The sequence below is a fragment of the Callithrix jacchus genome, chromosome 12 (assembly GCF_049354715.1).
Source record: "Callithrix jacchus isolate 240 chromosome 12, calJac240_pri, whole genome shotgun sequence".
NCBI lineage: Eukaryota > Metazoa > Chordata > Mammalia > Primates > Cebidae > Callithrix > Callithrix jacchus.
The window spans coordinates 15,160,968-15,184,716 of record NC_133513.1 but is presented as its reverse complement, the minus strand read 5'-3'; the positions used below and the strand labels follow the sequence as shown (position 1 = coordinate 15,184,716).

Here is a 23,749-nt window from a genome sequence, read left to right as displayed (position 1 = left end):
ATCAGTGTATTTCCTAAATGTATTTGATTGATGTCTCATGCCTCCCTAAAATGTATAAAACCAAGCTGCACCCCAACCATCTTGGGCACATGTTCTCATGACTCCTGAGGGCTGCGTCACAGGCCATGGTCACCCATATTTGGTTCAGAATAAATCTCTTCAAATACTTTACAGAGTTTGACTCTTTTCGTCAACAGAGACATAACCCTGACCCCCCCCCCCATTTACACCAGTTAGCAAATACCAAATTATATGTATCCAAAATCAAAAAGATGGGGGAGAGAGAATTCCAACTTTACTTCTACCCCAATCAGCAGAGGACCTAAGGTCTTCTGAAACAATGCCCCTCTGTAGCTCTGACCATATCAATGGGATCTGAAGGTTCTAGGACAGGGGTTGGTAAACCTAACGGGGGTTGGCCTGCAGGCCAGATCTGGCCCTCTACTTGCTTTTATTTTTATTTATTATTTTTTCTTAATTGCATTTTAGATTTTGGGGTACATATGAAGAACATGTGAGATTGTTGCATAGGTACACACATGGCAATGTAATTTGCTGCCTTCCTCCCCATCACCTATATCTGGCATTTCTCCCCATGATATCTCTCCCCAACACCCCACCCCCCGCTGTCCCTCCTCTATTTGCCCCCCGGCAGAACGCAGTGTGTGATGCTCCCCTCCCTGTGTCCATGTGTTCTCATTGTTCGTCACCCACCTATGAGTCAGAACATGTGGTGTTTGATTTTCTGTTCTTCTGTCAGTTTGCTGAGAATGATGGTTTCCAGGTTCATCCATGTCCCTACAAAGGACACAAACTTATCATTTTTGATGGCTGCATAATATTCCGTGGTGTATATGTGCCACATTTTCCTTGTCCAGTCTATCATCGATGGGCATTTGGGTTGGTTCCAAGTCTTTGCTATTGTAAACAGTGCTGCAATGAACATTCGTGTGCATGTGTCTTTATAGTAGAACGATTTATAATCCTTTGGATATATACCCAGTAATGGGATTGCTGGGTCAAATGGAATTTCTATTTCTAGCTCCTTGAGGAAGTGCCACACTGTCTTCCAAAATAGTTGAACTAATTTACACTCCCACCAACAGTGTAAACGTGTTCCTTTTTCTCCACGTCCTCTCCAGCATCTGTTGTCTCCAGATTTTTTAATGATCATCATTCTAACTGGCATGAGATGGTATCTCAATGTAGTTTTGATTTGCATTTCTCTAATGACCAGTGATGATGGTCATTTTTTCATGTTTGTTGGCCTCATGTATGTCTTCTTTTGTAAAATGTCTGTTCTACTTGTTTTTATATATAAAGTTTTATTGGAACACAGTCATGGCTATTTATTTACATATTGTCTATGGCTCCTTTGGTGCTCTAGGTGGCAGTATTAAATAATGGCAACAGAGCCTGTCTGCCCTGTAAAGTACTATTTGATCCCTTACAGAAGTGTTTGACAATTTCTGTTCTAGGCTAAATAAGTTTGAGATACCCATTGCCAACATTTGCCCTTGTTTATGTCCCTGGATGAGAGGGTTTTCCCCATATCTAACAGAGTATCCCTCTCTCGCTTGGAACATCCTCAACACAAAGAAATCTAGGCTAGAGATCAGAATATCTTGTTCAGCCTGAATTATCTTTGTTCTGAGATTTCTGCCCACAGATAACACTATCTGTCCACCCAGTAAATCACGGGCTGTGGACCATGGGAATGCCCTGAACCATTCTAACACACAATTTCCACACTTCCTTCTATGTGCCTGGTGTGTCCCAAACAGGTGACATCATAGACACCAATGCCATTAATAAGAAGTATTCATTATTTTTTTAAAAAGTGAATGGTTTGTCAAGCATTTGCTAATGAAGTATAATCTTATTTCATCCTCACAACAGAGTGAGTATTATTATCTCCATTTTACAAATGGAGACCATACCTTGAAGATAACAGGCCAAAGTTGGGAAAGCAGTCTGCCTCTGTCAAACAAAATTTTTGGTACTTCACCAGTCTCGTTGGCCCATAAAATACAATCATGCTCAATGAACATATTAAGCAAGCCAGGCCCAAGTGTTAACATAGATACCTAAAGCACAAGCTCTGTCTTCATAGAGCTCAACTGCGTAAGAAAGACTGACGGTGAGCAGATAATGATAGAGCAGTGCCATTAAATGCTCACATACAGGGAAGCCTCATATCCTAAGAGCAGAGAGAAAGGGCATCTAACCCAGCTTGAGGTTTTCATGAGTAAAGGGCATCTCAAATCATTCTTGAAGTATACACAGGCAGAGGAGGTGATGGTTAATATTAGGTGTCAACTCGATTGGATTGATGAATGCCTAGATAGCTGGTAAAGTATTGTTTCTGGATGTGTCTTGAGGGCGTTGCCAGAGGAGATTGACATTTGAGTCAGTAAACTGGGAGAGGAAGACCCACCCTCCATGTGGGTGGGCTCCATTCAATTGGCTGCCATCATGGCTACAACAAAGCAGGCGGAGTAACATGGGTTAAACTGGCTTGCTGAGTCTTCTAGCTTCCGTCTTTCCCCCATGCTGGATGCATCCTCCCATTCCTCTTGCCCTTGGACATCAGACTCCAGATTCTTTGGCCTAGGACTTAACTAATGGACTCTTGGACTTAGGCTAGTGGTTAACCAGGGGCTCTCAGGTCTTCAGCCACAGACTGAAGGCTGCACTATCAGCTTCCCTGCATTTGAGGCTTTTGGACTTGGGACTGAGGCACTACTGGCTTCTTTCTTCCCCAGCTTGCAGATGGCCCATCGTGGGACTTCGCCTTGTGATCTTGTGAGCCAATTCTCCCTAATAAACTCCCTGTCATATATTCATAGATCCTATTAGATCTGTCCCTCTGGAGAACCCTAATAGAGAGGGCACATCCTGAGAAAGGATACAGTAGCAATGAAGAGTATATATGAGCAAGACTAGGACCTTAGGAAGATCAAATCAACAAATAAATCACCACCCCTGATCAGGTGTCTCAAACTCATGACCCTAGGCTGACTCCAGCCTACACACACATTTGTCTCATCTACCCAATAGTGACTACAATATATTTTTTACTTCAAATTGTTGCCAAGTATTCTGCATTTGTAATTTTCTCACAGAAATCTCAATTTTCAGCCTCTGTTAAAAATCCTAAGATCTGCAATCATTGAGCCCAGGTTTCCCTGGACAAAGCACTGGCTAAGATGAGTAATAACCACCCACTTTATTTTCTGCCGAGGCATCCCTTGTCCTTTATACCACACTTGTGCCAAGTTTTCTCTTACGTCCAGGCATCCTCACTCACTGACTTATCTACTTTGCTTCCGAAGGCATTTGAGTATTCAGCCCCTGGTCTACCATAAAATCTAAGCTTGTGGGCATGGAATTTCATTCACTAGCCTCTGTTTATCTTTTCCAGGTTTTTCCCCATGGCTACACACACACACACACACACACACACACACACACACAAATTTCCTGAACTCCACTGAGCTCAACATTTTCTCTTTTTTTGTTGTTTATTAAGTCTCTGTAGAGACTGTCAAAAATTGCCAATTTCGACTATATTACAAGTTGTCACAGTATTGGGAAATTGTCCCAATTGGGGTATTGGGAAAATTTTAATTAGCAATAATCATGCCTCAGGTAAACCTCATTGGCTACAATACTGCCACTGCACAAAGCTAGCTCAACATTTTCTTCCTCACCTCCTTGACTTCACAAATGCTCCATCTGCCTGGAATCTTTCTTCTTGTCCTAGTACAAGGGGGTGATTAATTAGAATAATTAAAATATTAGGGCTATCTTTTATCCCAAGTTGGAGATAATTCATTCTCTATTTTATTCCAATCTGGGAAAGTAACTTGTTCCATTCATGCATTTTAAGTAAATAAACAGGCTGGGTGCAGTGACTCATGCCTGTCGTTACAGTACTTTGGGAGGCCAAGGCAGGAGGATCACTTGAGGCCACAAGTCCAAGATGATCCTAGGCAGCAGAGCAAGACCTCGTCTCTACAAAAAACACCAAAAAAATCAGCCAGACACAGAGATGCACACCTGTAGTCCCAGCTACCTGAAAGGCTGAGAAGGAAGGATTGCTTGAGCCCAGGAGGTCAAGGTTGTGTGATTGTGCCACTGCACTCCAGCCTGGGTGACAAAGTAAGACCTTGTCTCCAAAATAAATAAATATTAGATACAAGAGATAAATAAATCAATAGATTAGTACGTAAATTTTAAAATAAAATAAGCAAGTAAAGTTGTCCCAAAGAGAAAGAAAGAAAAAAACACCTGACCTCCATGTCTCTGAAGCATTGCACGCAGGCTTTGATTGATGTAAGTTTTTGCTTTTCAGAATGTTATATGCTTGAGTTCACATCATGAAAAAAAGGTTTGCATTCATCCCGCAGTGAGAGATGGATCTCCATTCTCCTGCTGATACATCCATCAGCATCCTTCTGCAGAGGTTTATCATCCTTCTAGTTATTCTGTTTCTTACTCTGCTATTAGGAGGGCAAGAACCATTTCATTTTTATGTTGCCTGATCATATCATTCAGCTGGCAAACATCATTAAGGGACTGCATAGTAAAAGCCAGTGTAAAAGCCACCACCCAACCGTTATCTCTAATGCCATGCTAATGGAAGGTCATGATTGCTGAATGGGTTCATGCTGAATGCCTTAAGATAAATTCAGATACCATTTTTCTTCAAGGATTTTAATTGCAGTCCTGAAGATGTTAAATGAAAGCACCAAACACATGTTTATGGCCTATTTAACAAAGCTAGCACAGGGCTATGTAGAAATACTTACGTAGAAATAGAGCCAAACTGGGACACTTTGGGAGAAAATGATGGAAAGGGGATGGTTTTGGAGTTCCACAAGAAAAGAGGTAACACCCATTATTTGGACTCATGGTCAGTAGCATTCAGTTTGGACCCCAGCTGGGAAATTACTCTTCCGAACAATAGATAAAATGTTAGTTAGCTTAAAATGTAAGGCACATAGAAAGATGGTCAATATTATTAGTCATCAAGGGAATGCAAATGAAAAGTACAACGAGCTATCACCACGCACTCACTAGAATGGCTGAAATAAAAAGGACTGACCGTTTTCAGTGCTGGTGGGGGTACAGAGGAACTGAGGCTCGTGGAAATGCACAGTGAGACTGCCGTACTGGGAAAGAGTTTGGCAATTCCCATAAACATTCCCTTACTTTATGATCCAACAATTTCACTCCTAAGTACTTCCACAAAAATAAATGAAAACATATGTCCACAAAAAGTCTTGTAAAAGAATGCTAATTGCAACTTTATTTATAATGGTTTAAAACTGGGAGCAACTCCAGTGTTCATCAATATGAGAATGGATACATAAGCCACAGTAGATTCATATCATGGAATACCACTAAGCAATAAAAGATTCTATGCTTTTTTTTTTTTTTTTTTTTTGAGATGGAGTTTCACTCTGCTGCCCGGGCTGGAGTGCACTGGCATAATCTCTGCTTACTGCAGCCTCTGCCTCCTGGGTTCAAGCCATTCTCCTGCCTCAGCCTCCCGAGTAGCTTGGACTATAGGCACCCATCACCGCACCCAACTAATTTTTTGTGTTTTTAATAGAGACAGAGTTTCACCATGTTGACCAGGCTGGTCTCAAACACCTGACCTCAGGAGATTCACCCACTTTGGCCTCCCAAGGTGCTGTGATTACAAGCATGGGCCACCGCACCCGGCCTGTATGCTGTGTGTGTGTGTGTGTGTGTGTGTGTGTGTGTGTGTGTGAGAGAGAAAGAGAGAGAGAGAGAGAGAGAGAGAGAGAGAGGTCATCCTCTGTCACCTAGGCTGGAGTACAGTAGCATGATCATAGCTTACTGCAGCCTTGACCTCCCTAGATTAAGCAATCCTCCCACCTTAGCCCCCTGCGTATCTGGGATTACAGGTGCATGCCATCATGCCCAGCTAACTTTTTAATCTTTTGTAGAGATCAGGTCTCACTATGTTACCCAAGCTGGCTTCAAATTTCTGGACTCAGGTGATCCTCCACCTTAGCCTCCCAACGTGCTGGGATTACAGATGTAAGCCACTATGACTGAACTAATTCATGCAGCATGATAAATCTGACAGACATAAGACTGAGCAAAAGAAGTTCAAGGACATGAAAAACTAATCTGTAAGGACAGAAAGCAGAGCAACAGTTGCCTTTGGAGGGTAAGGTGCCTAAAAGTGGGTATGAGAGATCTTTCTAGGATGCTGAAAATGTTCCATATCTTATAAGGATTTGGTATAGCTTTAAAGATTTGTTAAAATTTATTAAACTGTACCTTTAAATTCATGCATTTTACTCTCTGTGATTATGCATCTATAAAAATTTGCAAAGGTCAAGCCCCAAGTTTGGCAAGAGGCTAAGAGCTGCAGAGTTAAACAAAAGGAAAAACCGAAAACTTTCCTGGGCAAACGGGGCGTTTTGCAAAGTGACCTGGAGAGAAGCCACGTCCCTGGGAATAGAGCTGATAAAATTCTCTTTGCTAGAAATCTGAATTCTGATGAATTGCCAAAGCAGAGACTGAGAATGAGGGTCTGGAAACAAACAAGTGCAAAGCACAATCACAAAACAGATCAGGAGATCCAAGGACAGTGGGAGACATGCAAATAAGATCAATAGAATGTGTTGGACACAAATGAAGCAAGCTCTAAGCCAGCAGGAGTACACCTGCTCTCTTAGCCACATCAGACCAATCGTCTTGGTAATCCTCTTGTACTTCCTTTCATGATTACTGTAAATATTTGACCTGAACTAATTCTATAGCAAACTCTCTTGAGTTTCTGTTCCATTAGGTGGATGCAGGCATTCTCGGCTGATCTTAGCATAGTCATCCTTAAGTCTTGAGTTAAACAGAAATAAAAGGTGATAATTATTGAGGACTTAACCAGGAGCTGGACACCATGCTGAGTACTCAACATGCTTTGATTCATTGAATCTTGCCCCACCCATGAAGTAGGCATTGACAACAGAACTCCTCTTTTACAGATGAAGAAACTGAGGCTTAACGGAATAAAAACGTGGCTTTAGGTACAGAAGTAGAAAGTGAAAGGCGGGATTCAAAACTAGGCCATGGGACTCCAGAGATGATGAACTTACCATAGTGCTCTATTGCCCCTTCCAGGTATTTTTCAAAGTGGATTGAAGCTACCCAACCACTAAAGAATCAAGGAGACTCTAGAACTCTTAAACTACATGTAAACATCAAAAACATAGACAAAGAAGCTGTGGCCAGCCAGGACCAAGAAAGCTTACTACCCAAGGGCTCATTTTTTCATTTATTTGTTCAACAAACATTTGAGATGGCAACTGTATTTTAGGCATTGCTTCCCACTGACAAAACTAGAACTGAGAACCAAAAGCTATTCTACATCATTTTGGTGGCAACACCCTACTCCAAAATGTACTTATAGATCACAAAGCAGAAAACTATAATCTGAAAGTCAATATCCCTTTTAGAAGTCTAGAACACAAATGTAGTGTCAGTGTAGCATAAGCTAAAAATATGTAGAGTGGAAGCCACAGACGATTTGGTGTAGGGCTGAACACTCCATCCTGCTCAAAAAGCCATCTCTGCTCCCTGAACAGATTCATCGGGCTCTATAATTATCTCGTCATGCAGAAATTGATCGTTAATCAATGTTGCCTAAGAAACACACGTAGAATAACCAATCAAGACAGACTCCTCAATGACAAAGCTCTGGGAAATTTCTGGCATATTGTCATTGACTGATTGCTGAGACACTGCTCTCCTGGGCAGACTGGGGATGCAGGAGGAATTACAACAGGATGCAAAAACCAATACTACAGGATAAGCGAAATTGATGAAACTGCACAAAAGGCATGTAGAATAAATGCTGTAGGATGGCAGTGTCACATACTGAAGCAGTGAGGGCAGGATGACGTTCTGGCTGTACCACCAGTAGTGATGAGGGTCTCACTTTGGTATCTCAATGCCCTCTCCAGACTTTTCTTACCTGTAAAATGGAGTGAAATAATTCCTGTAATGCCACACTCATTAAGTTATTGATAAATGTATATGAAATTGTCATATAAAGTGAAAGCACAAAAAGCAAGGTATTTGGATTGGATTCTCACCCAATTAAGAACTAGGGGACTGGAAGTATCAGAATGCTAGCTTCTTTGGTCGATTCGGCTATTGAACCTTGTGTAGTGTATGTTTCACGAAATTCTTGGGTTATGTTTTTCAGCTCCATCAATTCATTTATATTCTTCTCTAAGCTGTTTATTCTTATTAGCATTTTGTCAAACCTTTTTTCAAGGTTCTTAGTTTCTTTGCATTGGGTTAGTGCATGTTCTTTTAGCTCAGAGAAGTTTGTTATCACCCACTTTCTGAAGCCTGTTTCTGTCAGTTCATCAGACTCATTCACCATCCAGCCTTGTTCCCTTGCTGGTGAGCAGTTGTGACCCCTTGGAGGAGGAGATGTGTTCTGGTTTTGGACAGTTTCATCCTTTTTGCACTGGTTTCTTCCCATCTTTGTGAATTTATCTCCCTGTGGTCTTTGTGGTTGGTGACTTTCAGATGGTGTCTCTGAGTGGATGTCCTTTTTGTTGCTGATAAAGTTATTTTTTAGTTTTCCTTCTAACAGTCAGATCCCTCTGCTGTAGGACTGCTGGAGGTCCACTCCAGATGCTGCTTGCCTGGGGATCACCTGCAGCGGCTACAGAACAGTAAGGGTTGCTGGCAGTTTCTTCTTCTGTTATCTTTGTCCCAGAAGGATACCTGTCAGATGTAAGTCTGAGCTCTCCTTTATGAGGTGTCTCTGGATATATGCGAGTTGGGGAGCTGCTTGAGGAGACAGTCTGTCCCTTATAGGAGCTCAAGTGCTGAGCTGTGAGCTCTGTTGTTCTGTTCAGAGCTGCTGGGCAGGTACGTTTAAGTCTGCTGCAGTGGAACTCATAACTGCCTTTTTTTTCCCAGGTGCTCTGTCCTGGGAAGGTGGGGCTTTATTTATAAGTTCCTTTCATTCCACTGCCTTTTTTGAGAGATGCCCTGCACAGCAAGGAGGTAGCTGAGTCACAGTCTGCCAGCAGAGGCATTGCTGAGCTGCCGTGGGCTCTGCCCTGCTGCTGTGTGAACCTCCTTGCAGTTTTGTTTATAAGGGTATAGTTAGAAGTGCCTCGGTAATGGCAGTCTGCCTCAGTAATGGCAGATTGCCTCGGTAATGGCGGATTGCCTCAGTAATGGCAGACTGCCTCAGTAGTGATGGACTGCCTCGGTAATGACAGACTGCCTCAGTAATGTCAGACTGCCTCAGTAACGGCAGACTGCCTCAGTATTGGTGGACTGCCTTGGTAATTGTGGACGCCCATCCACCCACAGAGCTGGACCATCCCAGGTCCAGCTGTGCTTGCTGTGAAACTCGCAATCCAGAATGTTTCAGAGTGCTGATCTTTGTGGGGGTGGGACCAGCTGAGCCAGATCACCTGGCTCCCTGTTTCAGCCCCCTTTTTTTCAGTTGAATGGGCAACTCTGTCTCTCAGGCATTCCAGTCACCAGTTGAAACAGCACCCGGATTTGTGTAAGTTTTTCTGCGGAGACCCACTGCACCAGCTGAAACGGCCTTAATGGAGACTCATGGCACTTTTCTGCCTGGGAATCTCCTGGTCTGTGGGCAGTAAAAATTCGTTTGCAAATGCAGTGATCACTCACCCTCTGCATTTTCACTGGGAACTGCACTCCAGAGCTGTTTCTATTGGGCCATCTTGGATCCTCCAGCCCAAGTATTTCTTTAGAGCAATGCAAATGGACTAACCCCCTGGGAAACACTAGAAACTCTTTCACTGACATCCAGAGCAAGTTAACAATGTCTGTAGTGATGTGTGTTCTCTGATTCACCTGTTTTCTTCATTTGCTTCATCATGTCTAGCGTGTTTGTTGGAGCTGCCCCGTGGCTGCTAGCCCTGCTACCTTCATCATCTCTTGTTGGGTTTCCTTAGCCCTGCCACACCTTGGAAATAGTCCCTTCTTGAAACTCTCTTCAGTCATGCCTGTAGAGACTTCCCTCTGTTTCCTGCCCTGAACCTGACCAATATATCTGTTGTTACCAGTATTACTTAACATAGGTTAGCAGGCAGGAGCTGATGAATTAAGGAGAAATAAATTAAGAATAAAGGTTGTTCATTGTGGAAGACAGTATCGCAATTCCTCAAAGATCTAGAACCAGAAATACCATTTGACTTGGCAATCCCATTACTGGGTATATACCCAAAGGAATATAAGTCATTCTTCTATAAAGGCACATGCACATATATGTTTGCTGCAGCACTATTTACAATGGCAAAGACTTGGAACCAACTCAAATGCCCATCAGTGATAGGCTGGATAAAGAAAATGTGCCATATATATATATACCATGGAATACTATGCAGCCATAAAAAAGAGTGAGTTCATATCCTTTGCAGGGGCATGGATGAAGCTGGAAGCCATTATTCTCAGCAAACTAACACAGGAACAGAAAACCAAACACAGCATGTTCTCACTCATAAGTGGGAGTTAAACAGTGAGAACACATGGACACAGGGACAGGAACATCACAAGGACAGGGGCCTGTTGGGAGTTGGGGGACAAGGAGAGGGAAAGCATTAGGACTAATATCTAATGCTTGTGGGGCTTAAAACCTAGATGACGGGTTGATGGATGCAGCAAACCACCATGGAACATGTATACCTAGGTAACAATCCTGCACATTCTGCACATGTATCCCAGAACTTAAAGTAAAATAAATAAAGAATGAAAGTTGTTAAGGGTGACAAATAAAAGTTGCACCAGACATGGAAAATAGGAAAGGTGCCATGTCTGGCACCTTTCAGTCAATGGTAGACTCAATAAAGAAAATGTGGTATAGTATACTGTGGAATACTATACAACCATAAAAAAGAACAAAATAATGTTCTTTGCAGCAACATGGTTGGAACTGGAGGCCACTATCCTCAGTAAATTAATACAGGAACAGAAAGCCAAATGCCGCATGTTCTCACTTATAAGTGAGAACTAAACATTGAGTTCACATGGACGCAAAGAAGAGAACAACAGAGTCACCAGGGTCTCCTTGAGGGCAGAGGGTAGGAGGACAATGAGGACTGAAAAACTACCTATACGGTACTATGCTTATCATATGGGTAATGAAATAACCTGTACACCAAACTCCCAAAACACACAATTTACCCATGTAACACACCTGCACACAAACCCCCTGACCTAAAATAACAGTTGAAAAGGGAAAAAAAAAGACTATTGTAATAGAGGAGAGAGATTGGACTCAACCCTGAATATAACAGGAGAGCATCTAGGAATTTGTGGCTAATCGGCAGGGTGAGGGAATCACTGGATGAAAATTAGTCAAAGAGACTTAATTAGATACCAAGGCTAGGGTGATTCTTGCTGAGCTGGCTTGGCAGAATTCTTACTGAACTGGGCTTGTCAGGCTAAGGACAATAGGCCAAGGAAAAGGACTAGTTGAGAAGAGGGCTGGGGGAAGCTCTACCTTGACTTTTGTCAAGGAGGGAGTTTTTGTTTTTTTTTCGTTTTGAGACAGAGTCTTGCTCTGTCAGTGAGGCTGGAGTTCAGTGATGCAATCTCGGCTCACTGCAACTCCACCTCCTGGGTTCAAGTGATTCTCCTGCCTCAGCCTCCTGAGTATCTGGGATTACAGGTGTACACTACCACACCTGGCTAATTTTTTTTTTTTTAGTAGACATGGGGTTTCACCATACTGGCCAGGCTAATCTCAAACTCCGGACCTCAAGTGGTCCACATCCCTTGGCCTCCCAACGTCTTGGGATTACAGGCTTGAGCCACTGCACCCGGCCTGGAATTTGCATTTCCAACAAGTTTTCCTTGGTGCTGGTGCTGCTGCTGCTTCTGGTCCAGGGACCACATTTTGAGAACCACTGTATTAAGCCAAGTCCCATAGTGGAGTTATTCTTAGATGAAAAAGATCCATGTGAGCTGTTTACCCAGATCAAATTAATTAGGTACTTGTCAAATCTCCCCATTTCACTTTCTGAAGTGTAAAAATGAAATTAGCTCTAAAATGGCTTTCCTTTTATTCCTCCCTCTCTCCCGTGTTTTGAGCATTACTGAACCATGTACAAAGGAGTGTAGTAAAAGGGCATTTCTTACCCTGAGCCCAGAAAGGGCATGGCATTTGCAGCCTGGCAGTCTGATTTTCACCCCATTCCATCCCATCTGACTTCATGTGAGTATTTTTGTCTTAATGCCCTCATCTGAAACATGTTGATAATGATTTTCTATCCTAGATAGTAAGCTGATGCAGTTATTTAAAAAGGAGATAGACAAAACAAAGAGAACCTCATGTATCCCCTTGGAAAGAGGATTTTTTTTTCTTTCTTCTTGAGAAAATTCCTGAAGCATTGATTCAAACTTTATCCTTCCTTCCCTGCTTTTTTTTTAATGCTACCACAAAGCTGACATAAGCTAAAAGCAAAATCTGGAGTTTGTAAATCATTGATTTGAGAATTACGTCATGAAGAGGAATACAAAATAGGGTCTCACTAAAGAAGTGTGCTCATGTATTGACCTTAAATAGTGAGTGGCACAGTTAACCATGATGCCAGCATAGCAGTGTCCAGTGACCCAGCGTCGAATGAAGCCATGGGTAGGAAATTGCCATTCCATTATTAGTTACTTAAAGACAAATTGCTTATATTATTTGTTGTTTTCTGCAGCAGCTTATAAAGTAACAACTCAAATTCATTTTCCTTCCTTTAGAAGATCCTGACCCTGAGATTACATTAAATATTTCTTTAAAAGGACCGGAGGGGAATGAAGTGAAAATATACAGCCTCCCAGTGTTATCTGAGAAATTCCTACAGATTTTCTGAAACACTTGAAGAATTCATAACCTTAGGCACTCTCATATTAATAATTAATATTATTTGCAAGCTCTCTCCCTATTTCATGTTTTGATTAGAAGCTCAGTCTGACTTTTAGGTCATGCCCAGTTCACAATAAAATATGAAGCTGTTGTTTCCTTTGCTGTCCGACACGTCTCTCCTTCTTAATCATTTAAAACACTTCCAAGCAATCACAGGTTTTCTAAAACAACAAATCATCATGCACAGAGGCCTCAGGGCCGAGACAGAATTCTCTGTGTTAGCATATTTAGTCATCCCTTTTTGGGGGAGATAATCCCTTCTTAGACCCTCTTCCCCTGCTTTCTTATTTTCTTCACATCAAAGATCAACTTGACAATTATTTTTCTTCTACTTGGGAGGCTGAGGTGGAAGAATCGCTGGAACCCAGGAGGTGGAGGTTGCAGTCAGCCGAGATTGCACCACTGCATTCCAGCCTGGTGACAGAGCAAGACTCTGTCTCAAAAAAAATTGGATGGATGGATGGATGGATGGATGATGGATGGATGGATGATGGATGGATGATGGGTGGATGATGGATGGATGGGTAGGTAGATAGATAGATAGGCAGTTTACAAGGGTTATGGTATTACTCCAAATCTGATTTCATGGCCTTCTGCGTTACTTTCATGTATTACAAATTTCTCGTTGGCAGTGTTTATTAGATGGAAGCTTACAACTCCTTGCAGTATTATTCTGCAGAAATTGTTTGTTGCTAGGGTTTTCTTAAAAGAGAAAAAAACTAATGTTTTCGGAGGAAGCTGAGGAATGGTTTGCTGTTAGTTTTCAGCAGTTCCCAACTCATATTCATTCCCTCTCTCCCTCTTCAAAATTCGAAACCCATTGACGAAAATAGGGTTTGAGCACAGAGGTCTTTACTCTAGACTTGGAATAGGGGGCCTTGCAAAGATGCCTGGGCTTCTGGGCTGACACCAAAGCAGTAGGGGGAGCTAGCAGATTTTGAAACAGGAATTGGATTTGGCGGCAAGTAACAAACTCCTGTCTCCTCAAATAGTGGCTTAAGCAGTTTACAGAGTGGCCTAAACAAACACAAAGATGTCCAGAAGCTGGCAGCCCAGAGCTAGTGTGCCAGGGACACCAAATTCTGAGTACTTGTGTCTCTTTGTATCTCCACCTTCACTTTATGCTTCCAAGCTCAAAGTCACCTCATAGTCCAATACAGCTACCAGTGCACCAGCCATCACATCTGCCTTCTTTGCAGCAGGAGAGTTGAAAGGGTGCTTCTCCCAGCCCAAGCAACTCCTTTTGAAAGGTCTACCTCAGAATTCACCTATACATATTTATTTGAATGTCACTAGGCAAAACATAGTCATATGACCATATCTAGCTGAAACAGAGACTGAGAAGTTTTACATTTTGTAATGGAGTTGTGTTACTAAGAAGAAAGAGGAGATGAATACTTGGAGAGACACTAGCAGTGCCTGTCAAGGGTCTGGAGGGGATAGGGGATGGAAGCAAGATGAGTTTGATGTGTGCTCAGTTATCATGGACCAGATGCCATGTACCCTTCCCTTGATGCAATAAGATGATGTAAAACCAATAGAACCTTATCACAACAGTGGAAGAAGGGCAGGGAAGCACTTGCCAATAGGAATGGGGCTTGAAATACAAATTAAACAGAGTTATAGAAAATAAGAAAGCTTTGGTTTCTGAAACACTAGAGTTTATGGATTGAGAGTTGTAGTCATTAAGGATAGAGCATCTGAAAGTTCAAGCTTTGATTAAAATACATGGCTGGGCTCAGTGGCTCACACCTGTAATCCCAGCACTTTAAGAGGCCTAGGCAGGCGGATCATGAGGTCAAGAGATCCAAACCATCCTGGCTGACATGGTGAAACCCCATCTCTACTAAAAATACAAAAATTAGCTGGGCATGGTGGCACACACTTGTAGTCCCAGATACTTGGGAGGCTGAGGTGGAAGAATCGCTGGAACCCAGGAGGTGGAGGTTGCAGTGAGCCAAGATTGCGCTACTGCATTCCAGCCTGGTGACAGAGCAGCCTGGTCTCAAAAAAAATTGGATGGATGGATGGATGGATGGATGGATGGATGGATGGATGATGGATGAGTCGGTAGATAGATAGATAGGCAGTTTACAAGTGGCCTAAACAAACGCAAAGAAGTCCAGAGGCAGGCTGTCTACAACTGGTATGCCAGGAACACAGAGTTGTCAGGGACTTAGTTAATTTCCTTGTTGTAAAAATGCAATATGTTAGAAGGCTTGAGCAGCATTTTTCTAAAATAATCCACTATTCGTTGAGGACAGGGCTTATCATTTTATCTCTGCAGAGTATCTGACAAACTTAGGCACTTCATGTATGTTTGTTAAATAAATGCATAAATGATGGTAATCTAAGAGATTTCGTCCCCTGTGTTTTCATGTATATTTGTGTGCTTTTGTATTAGTTAGAACTCCTTCAGTTCCAAGTAATAGAAATTGAAGTCAAAATGCTTAAGATAAAATGTAATTTATTGGCTTTTATAATTTAAACAATGGGCTTCAGGCATTCAACAATCTCATCAGAACAAGGTCTTGTGTTCTTCACTGAACTTCTATATATACTGATTCTATTTTCAGATAGACTATTTCCTTGTGGTGGCAGAATGATGTTAGCAGCTCCATGAAAACTTGTCTTTGTAGTTTTGAGTATAGCCGGTAAGAACACCTTTTCTCAGGCACCAGCAACAACTGTCCTTCATTGAAGTCTCTACTGCCCTTGATTGTTCTAATTTGGGATCAGAATCCTGCTCAGAATCCATCATTAGGATGTGGCAATCTAATTGGTCAGGCTTTAGGACTCATGCCCACTGTGTTGGTCAGGATTCAGTCAAGAGACAGAATACCGTACCAGTTATTTTAACAGGAATAATTTAATACAGGTAAGCCAAATCTAGTCCACTGCCTGTTTTTTATAAATAAAGTTTTATTGGAACACAGCTACAACCATTTATTTAAGCACTGTTTATGGCTGATTCAATGCTAAAATGGCAGAGTGGAGTAGCTGCAACAGAGAGACTGTGTAACCTGCAGGTCTAAAATATTTACTATCTACCCCTTTACAGAAAAAGTTTACTGTCTCCTGATTGGGTATAGAAAAGTGACAGTGACATGTTGAAGCCCTAGGGGGAAAAAACAGTAAGATACCATGAAGGGACGTGCTGCAGGAAGCAGCTATCTCTAGGGCAGAAGGAACAAAGAAAAAAGATTGGAATTATTAAAACTTAGAAGTTTGGAGAAGAGGCCCCACAGAGTCAAAACTTCAGACCTTCAAGGAAGGAATGATTTGGTCCTGATTTTGGTGACATTGAGGGGGCTCAATGGGGCTGGTTTTGTGAATATTGAAAAAACTGCAAATTGTGATCAACTGCTGTTTCTGGAATAAACCATCACTGCTGAGGCAAAAGAGAATTGCTGGGGTGACAATGATGAGAGAACAGGAAGCAACCACAAGGAAATAAGTGCCTCCTCTGGCCTCCTGATCTTCTCAGTGTAGAGTCTCCTGGGAGCAGCTGTGAAGGGGACATATGGGTGCATCACCAAGCGGAGCATGGACGTGTGGGTTTGAGGTTGGAATTTAATTGTTCAAAAACTGGCGCAATCCACTCATTAGCTACGCAGTCTTCATCCACACTCTTCTGTGCATGTTTGAATTTCAGCCAAGAACACAACTCTGTGCTTCCACATGACAACACACAGCTATCTTTGATTCAAGTGAAGACACTCTCACCCGCTGCCCACAGTGAGAGGACTCAAAGTCCCAATAGTCATTGTATACTGATTACCCCCCCAAATCAGTCATAGTCCCAGCAGAATATTCTGTTACTTGGTGACTAAATTGTAAATTTAACTGCTACTAACAAGACTTGTGTAAGATATTAGGGGAAAAAATTAGTGCACTTAGCACACATACACACACACACACACAGTTCTTGAGCAAAGAAGTTATTCATAGTTGCTACAATCCTTGCTTCTGTAACTGGCCATAAGTATGCAGCTGATATTATGAGTTTCTTCTACAACCAGCCTGTGTTTTGTTTGTTCTCAGCTAAGCCCTCAACTGGAAAGGTCCATTTACCTAGCAGTGAAGTCCAAGCTTCCATTCCTGAAGGATGGGAATTCTCAATGATCCTATCTTTTCTTTTTCTACTCTGTGTGTATGTGTGTGTGTGTGTGTGTGTGTGTGTGTGTGTGTGTGAGATTGTGATTGTATTTTTCCATGGAAGTACTGAGAGGAACTCCAGAAAACTCTGGTCGAGACACAAGCCTTCCTGCTCTTATACTGTCATAGCAACCCTATTTCCCTTTGATGATCAGGATCAGTCTTCCCAGCCGGTAGAGGTGCATCCTTCTTTGCTTGTTAGTTTGGTAGCATAAGAAGCTGGTCCATGATGGCCAGGCGTGGTGGCTCATGCCTGTAATTCCAGCACTTCTGGAGGCCAAGGCAGGTGGATCATGAGGTCAGGAGTTCGAGACCAACCTGGTCAATATAATGAAACCCTGTCTCTATGAAAAATACAAAAATTAGCCAGGGGTAATGGCACATGCCTGTTATCCCAGCTACTCAGGAGGCTGAGGCAGGAGAATCACTTGAACCCATGATGCAGAAGTCGCAGTGAGCCGAGAGCGCGCCACTGCATTCCATCTTGGGTGACAGAGCAAGATGCTCTCTCAAAAAAAAAAAGTTGGTCTGTTATGGACAGGTCTATGTAAAACTGCCCCCAAAGTCCAAGGAAGCTGAAAGGCTGAAGGAAAGGGCTAAAAATTTCAGTTTCTTAGAAAGAAACATTTAATAGGGATTTATGAACAGAAGCCATGTTTGTGTCTTGGGCAGTGGTGAGACAAGACGGTGGGTGACTGTGCCACTATCACCCCAGACCTAGAGTTTCTGTACCATAGGGTAAGGGTGGTTCAGAAGGGATAGGGAGGACCACTGAGAGAGCAGCAAGGTCTTTTGATCTAAGGCTAGAATTCACAGTAAGTGCACGCTGTTACATAAGGAGTGATAAATAAGCTGGAAATCTTAGAGGCCTTTTGGGAACTGGAATTCATCAGAAGTTAACATGGTTCATTAGTATCCAAGGTGGAACTGCTTCGGCCTCTACTGAAGTAAAAAATGTTTGGGTGGTGATCTCATCTTCTCATTCAATGAAATCATTCTTGTGTCCCCTGGTACAAGCATTTCCCCCTTTATGACAAAGATCTCCAATACAGCAGAGCTTAAAGTTGCCAGGATGGGAAGCAAAAAAAATCCTCCAAGTGGGTCATTTGATGTCATAGTTAGAGGAGCCAAACGTACTTCCACCCTTTGATTCCTTCCCCACATGATCTGAAGTTAAAATCAGGTACTGTGATAGCTCACCTTATTTTTCATTCTTGTGACGGCATTTTGCATGTGGTTAGTTGTTAAAATTTGCTGTTCTTTTGAGGGGTATGGGTAGGGTGAATGGTGCAGGCTTCTATTCAGCCATCTTGCTTGCCTCCTCCCATGTAATCTAGCTGTAGGATAAGCAGCATGAGACATTGGCTGCTGAATCAAAGCATAGATTGCATCCTATAGGTAGAACTGCATCCTTTCTGGGTGCCATCTCCTCAAAGGCTTTGTAACTAAGCCTTCAGCAGACTATTCCTCCATTCTGTTAGGCCAGCTCCTCCTGGATGATGGAGTGTATGGCAGAGCCAGAGAATTCCGTGGGTCTGAGCCAAATGATGCATTTATGTTTTTGTGAGAGGCATTTCTTGATCAGGAACAATGTAGGGGCAAGGTTGTGACATGGAATAAAGCATTCCTTGAGTTTATAAATGGTGGTGCCAGCAGAAGCATTACAGAGATAAAAGATGAACCTGTGTACAGAACAGGTGTCTATTTCAGTGAAAATGAATCTTTGCCCCTGCTGAGATAGAAGGGGTCCAATGTAATCAGTCTGGCACTGGTTATTGGCTGGTCTTCCCAAGGAATGCTGCAATAGTGAACTTCTGTGTTGGTCTCTGCTGCTGGCACAGTTGGCACCTGGCTAGCCTTGGTTGGGGAAAGTCCAGGCTGTTGAAGCCATGCATGCTCTCCATCCCTGCCACCCAGGGCAGTTTGCATGCGAACCCAGGCACTGAGATGGCTGGCAGAAGAAGTTGACCAACATCCATAGAGCTTGCCAGCTTGTCTGCAAGGTTATTGATAACTCTCTTTACTGTGGATTTGTGTCTCACATAAATCTTTTTTTTTTTTTTGAGACTCAATCTCGCTCTGTCACACTGGCTGGAGTGCAATAACATGATCTTGGCTCATGCAGCCTCCCCCTCCTGGGTTCAAGTGATTCTCCTGCCTTAGCCTCCCCATTAGCTGGGATTATAGGCATGCAGCACCACACCCAGCTAATTTTTGTATTTTTAGTAGAGATGGGATTTCACCATGTTAGTCAGGCCAGTCTTGAACTCCTGACCTCAGGAGATCCACCCGTCTTGGCCTTCCAAAATGCTGGAATTATAGGCATGAGCCACTGTGCCTGGCCTCACTTAGATTATTCTAAGCCTGTTCCAATATGTCCATCCACGTACTCCTGCAGGACCAGCCTTTCAAGTCTTGTTTTTTCTAAGTACCTAACCATCCAGCCAAATCATCAGCAACTGCCCACATATTAGTATAGTTCATGGATTCTGATTCTCTCTGGGTTCAGAAAAAATGAACAACCAAAGGTACTGCTCCAAGTTGTGAGCACTGGAAGATTCTGCTTCACTGTTGTCTTTTTGGGCCACTTTTCAGTTGGGCTGGATGAATGCAGCTATCCACTTCTGTGAGTATCAGCAATGTCGAGCCTCTGTCTTCTGTTTTGCTATTTCCCATCACTCTATCTTTCAAGCTTGAGTCTTTGGCTCAGCTAGAATGCCTTTTCTTCTCTGTCTGCCTATGAAGCCACTCCAAGCAATGCTGTATCTGGTTAACACTGTGCCCAGGGAAGATGTCTGCTGTTGTACTTGTTTCAGTGCATTTATTGTCGATGCTACCCAAGCATCAACTGGGGTCTCCTGGCCTCCTTAGGATCCAGAGTGCATCAGCTTCAGCTTGATCCACATCCCCTTGGAGTCCAAACCCCTCCTCAAAATGCCTGCGCATTTTCAGGTAGCTCACGTTCTCCACCTCTGGTTTGCAAATCAGAATTTTGCACATTTTGTTTGACTTTTACCATGTTAACCTGATGTGAAATTAAGCTCTGTTCTCATTGCATAGCAGGCTATTTAATTTAATTCAATTTAAGTTATTTTAGATCTAGACGGTATAAGCACGTTTGTTACATGGGTATGTCGTGTAACGGTGACAATCAGACTTCTAGTGTACTTCACCCTGCTTCCCACCATCTTCCCTTTTGGAGTCCCCAGGATCTCTATTTCCATATTTATGTCCATATGTGACCATTGTTTACCTCCCATTTATAAGTGAGAATACATTGCATGCCATTTTAGATGCATTTTTTTTTGGTTTGCCTACTAAGTTTATTTTTTTGTAAATAGCAGTGACTTGTGAACGTTTTCTATAAAGGGTCAGATGGCAAATATTTTTGGCTTTGGGGGACCCTAAGGTCTCTGTTGTAACTACTCATTGTGCTGTTGTAGGGTAAAAACATCCGTGGGCAAGCAAATGAGCCTGGCTGTGTTTCAACAACGGTTTATTGATAAAACCCGGTGGCAGGCTTGACTCAGCTGGTCCATGGGCTGTAGTTTGCTGATCACCAGTAGATAAGAAGGCTATATGGGTTTTGGTACATTAAAATTACGCCTTTAGTCAGTTATCTCACATCCTCTTTTTTGTATTTTTTTTTTCAGTTGGCTCTGAGAGCCTGGGGTTTTCAGTTATACAAGTCACATCACACAACAAGAACTACCTCCTTGGGCCAGGCTCGGTGGCTCATGCCTGTAATCCCAGCACTTTGGGAGCCCAAGGTGGACAGATCACAAGGTCAGGAGTTTTAGACTAGCCTGGCCAATATGGTGAAACCCTGACTGGTCTCTAAATACTAAAATAAATCAGGCATGGTGGTGGGCACTGTTGTTCCAGCTGTTCTGGAGGCTGAGGCATGAGAATCGCTTGAACCTGGGAGGCAGAAGTTGCAGTGAGCTGAGATCACGCCACTGCACTCCAGGCTGGGCAACAGAGTGATACTCCATCTCAAAAAACAAAAGAAGAAATGCAAATTCTGGGCTTCACTCCAGAGCAACTGTATTAGTCCATTCTCATATTGCTATACAGATCTACCTGAGACTGGGTAGTTTATAAAAAAAGATGTCTAGTTGACTCAGTTCTGCAAGCTATACAGGAGGCATCGCTGGGAAGACCTCAGGAAACGTACAATCTTGGCAGAAGTCAAAGAAGAAGCAAGCACGTCTTCACATGGTGACAGGAGAGAGAGAGAAAGAGAGCAAAGGGGGAAGTGCCACACACTTTTAAAAAACCACATCTCATGAGAACTCTATCACAAGACAGCACGAGGGGCATGGTGCTAAACCATTAAAAACCACCTCCCCATAAGCCAGTCACCTCCCACCAGGCCCCACCTCCAACACTGGGGGATTACAATTAAATATGAAATTTGGGTGGGGGCACAGAGCCAAACCATATCAGGCAACCGAATCTGAAACTCAGATTCAGTGAGTCCAGCAATCTGAGTCCCCACAAGCCCACCTGGTGAGTCTGATGATCTCACACTGAAGTCTGAGAAACAGACTTGAAACTGACTTAGCAGAAATCCTGCACTGCCTCCATAACCTGTCTGCACTTGGACAAGTCACTTACCTCCCCAAGGCTTAATCTCTAGATCCGTTAAAATAAAGATAATGAGTGCTTCTCACGACTGTCAAAGATATGAACTACAGAGAGAGGTTGAGAGACTGTCACAGACCAGACAAGACTGGGGAGCATGATGACTGCATCCAGAGTGATGCCGGAGCTGGGACCCTGGAGCAGAAGGAGGACAGCAATGGAATAACTGGTGAAATCCAAATAAAGTCTAGAATTTGGTCAACAGCAACTTAACAATGTCAATTGCTTAGTTTCAACACATCTACCACGGTAGTAGAAGATGTTGACAATGGAGAAAACAGGATGGTGGGAATATTGGAACTCTCTGCATTATCTTTGCAACTTCTTTGTAAATGTAAACCTATCCTAAAATTTAAAGTTTATTTTAGAAATAGGAATAACATTACCCAAGTTTTACAGATATCATGATGAGTAAGGATAATACCATCAGTAAAGTGCTCAGCATGTAATGGATACCTAACAAAGAATAGCCATTTTCAGTTCTTTGAGGAATCGCCACACTGCTTTCCACCATGGCTAAACTAATTTACATTCCCACCAGCAGTGTATAAGTGTTCTGTTTTCTCTACCACCTGGACAGCCTCATGTATTTTTTGACTTTTTAATAATAGCCATTCTGACTGGTGTGAGATGGTATCTCTCCATGGTTTTAATTTGCATTTCTCTAATCATTAGTGATATTAAACATTTTTGTATGTTTGTTGGCTACATGTATGTCTTCTTTTGAAAACTGTCTGCTCATGTCCTTTGCCCATTTTTAATGGGGTTGTTTGTCTTTTGCTTATAAATTTAAGTTCCTTATAGATTCTGAATGTTAAGACTTTGTTCACTGCAGCACTATTCACAATAGCAAAGACACAAAGCCAAGCTAAATGCCCATTGGTGGTAGACTGGATAAAGAAAATGTAGTACATACACACTGTAGAATACTATGCAGCCATAAGTAATAAGAATGAGATCATGTCCTTTGCAGGAGCGTGGATGGAGCTGGAGGCCAATATCTTTAGCAAACTAATGCAGGAAAAGAAAACCAAAAACCAAATGTTCTCACTTATAAATAGGAGCTAAATAAGGAAAACCAATGGGCATAAAGAGGGGAACAATCGATGCCGAAGCCGACTCGAGGGAGGAGGGCTGCAGGAGAGAGGACTGGGAAAAATGACTACTGAGTATTATGCTGAGTACCTGGGTGGCAAAAATGGTCTACATGCCAAGCCCCTGTGACACGAGTTTGCCTATATTAACAAACCTACACCCTGAACCTAAAATAAAAGTTAAAAAATAAAAATAAATAGAAGAAGAGCTCTGATGGAACTGGCTTTGCCTTGGGCTGGGGACATCTTTCCTCACCCCCATCACTGCACCAAACAGTAAGTAGGTGCAGTAGCTTTGTATCACACCCTGAGCTCCTTTCTTCCTTCTCCCCATTCTGAAAACCTCCTCCCAGGCAGAGAACAGCAGAAGCCTTCCCACACTGATACAGCAAATTTTGAGTGGCTTGGATCAAGATTTATTGTCAACCACCCAGTACATAACAGCTGCTTGCATTTCTTATCCCTCCATCGCCTCTTGAATGTCAAGTCTCTTAGCTGAAAGAACATCCTTCATTTGGCTCTGCTTGTTTTCAGAATTATTTTTTGCTTGGTTTTATCTCTTCGGCCCACCCATCCTCTACTTCCGGTCTTCCTATGTAGGAGACGGATAAATGTCAAACATTACCTAGTTAGAGCCAATGTATTTGGTTCACATGAGCTTGTCCATAATTACTCTCCTGGTAGAGTCCTTCCATGTTTTCTTTCGCCTGGCCTTTGGCTCTGTTTTGGAAATGTGTAGTAACCAGAAATGAATTTGTCTCCTTTCAGTTCCTTTCTAGATTTTAGCTAGAGGAGATGACATGCCAACATCATTCTAAAGCCACGTTTTTCCTCTTACAAATGTGTTTCATAGATCCTACCCTTGTTCCTCATGTATAATCTGTTCTAG

General features: G+C 42.6%; 2 pseudogenes; one reads left to right on the top strand and one right to left on the bottom strand.

The window, feature by feature from the left end:
* The first annotated feature begins 18 nt into the window (after window positions 1–18).
* The window catches only part of LOC128929241 (small ribosomal subunit protein uS12 pseudogene), a 46,182-nt pseudogene continuing 22,451 nt past the window's right edge, over window positions 19–23,749 (top strand).
* LOC118146456 (U4 spliceosomal RNA) lies at window positions 3,533–3,691 on the bottom strand (annotated as a pseudogene).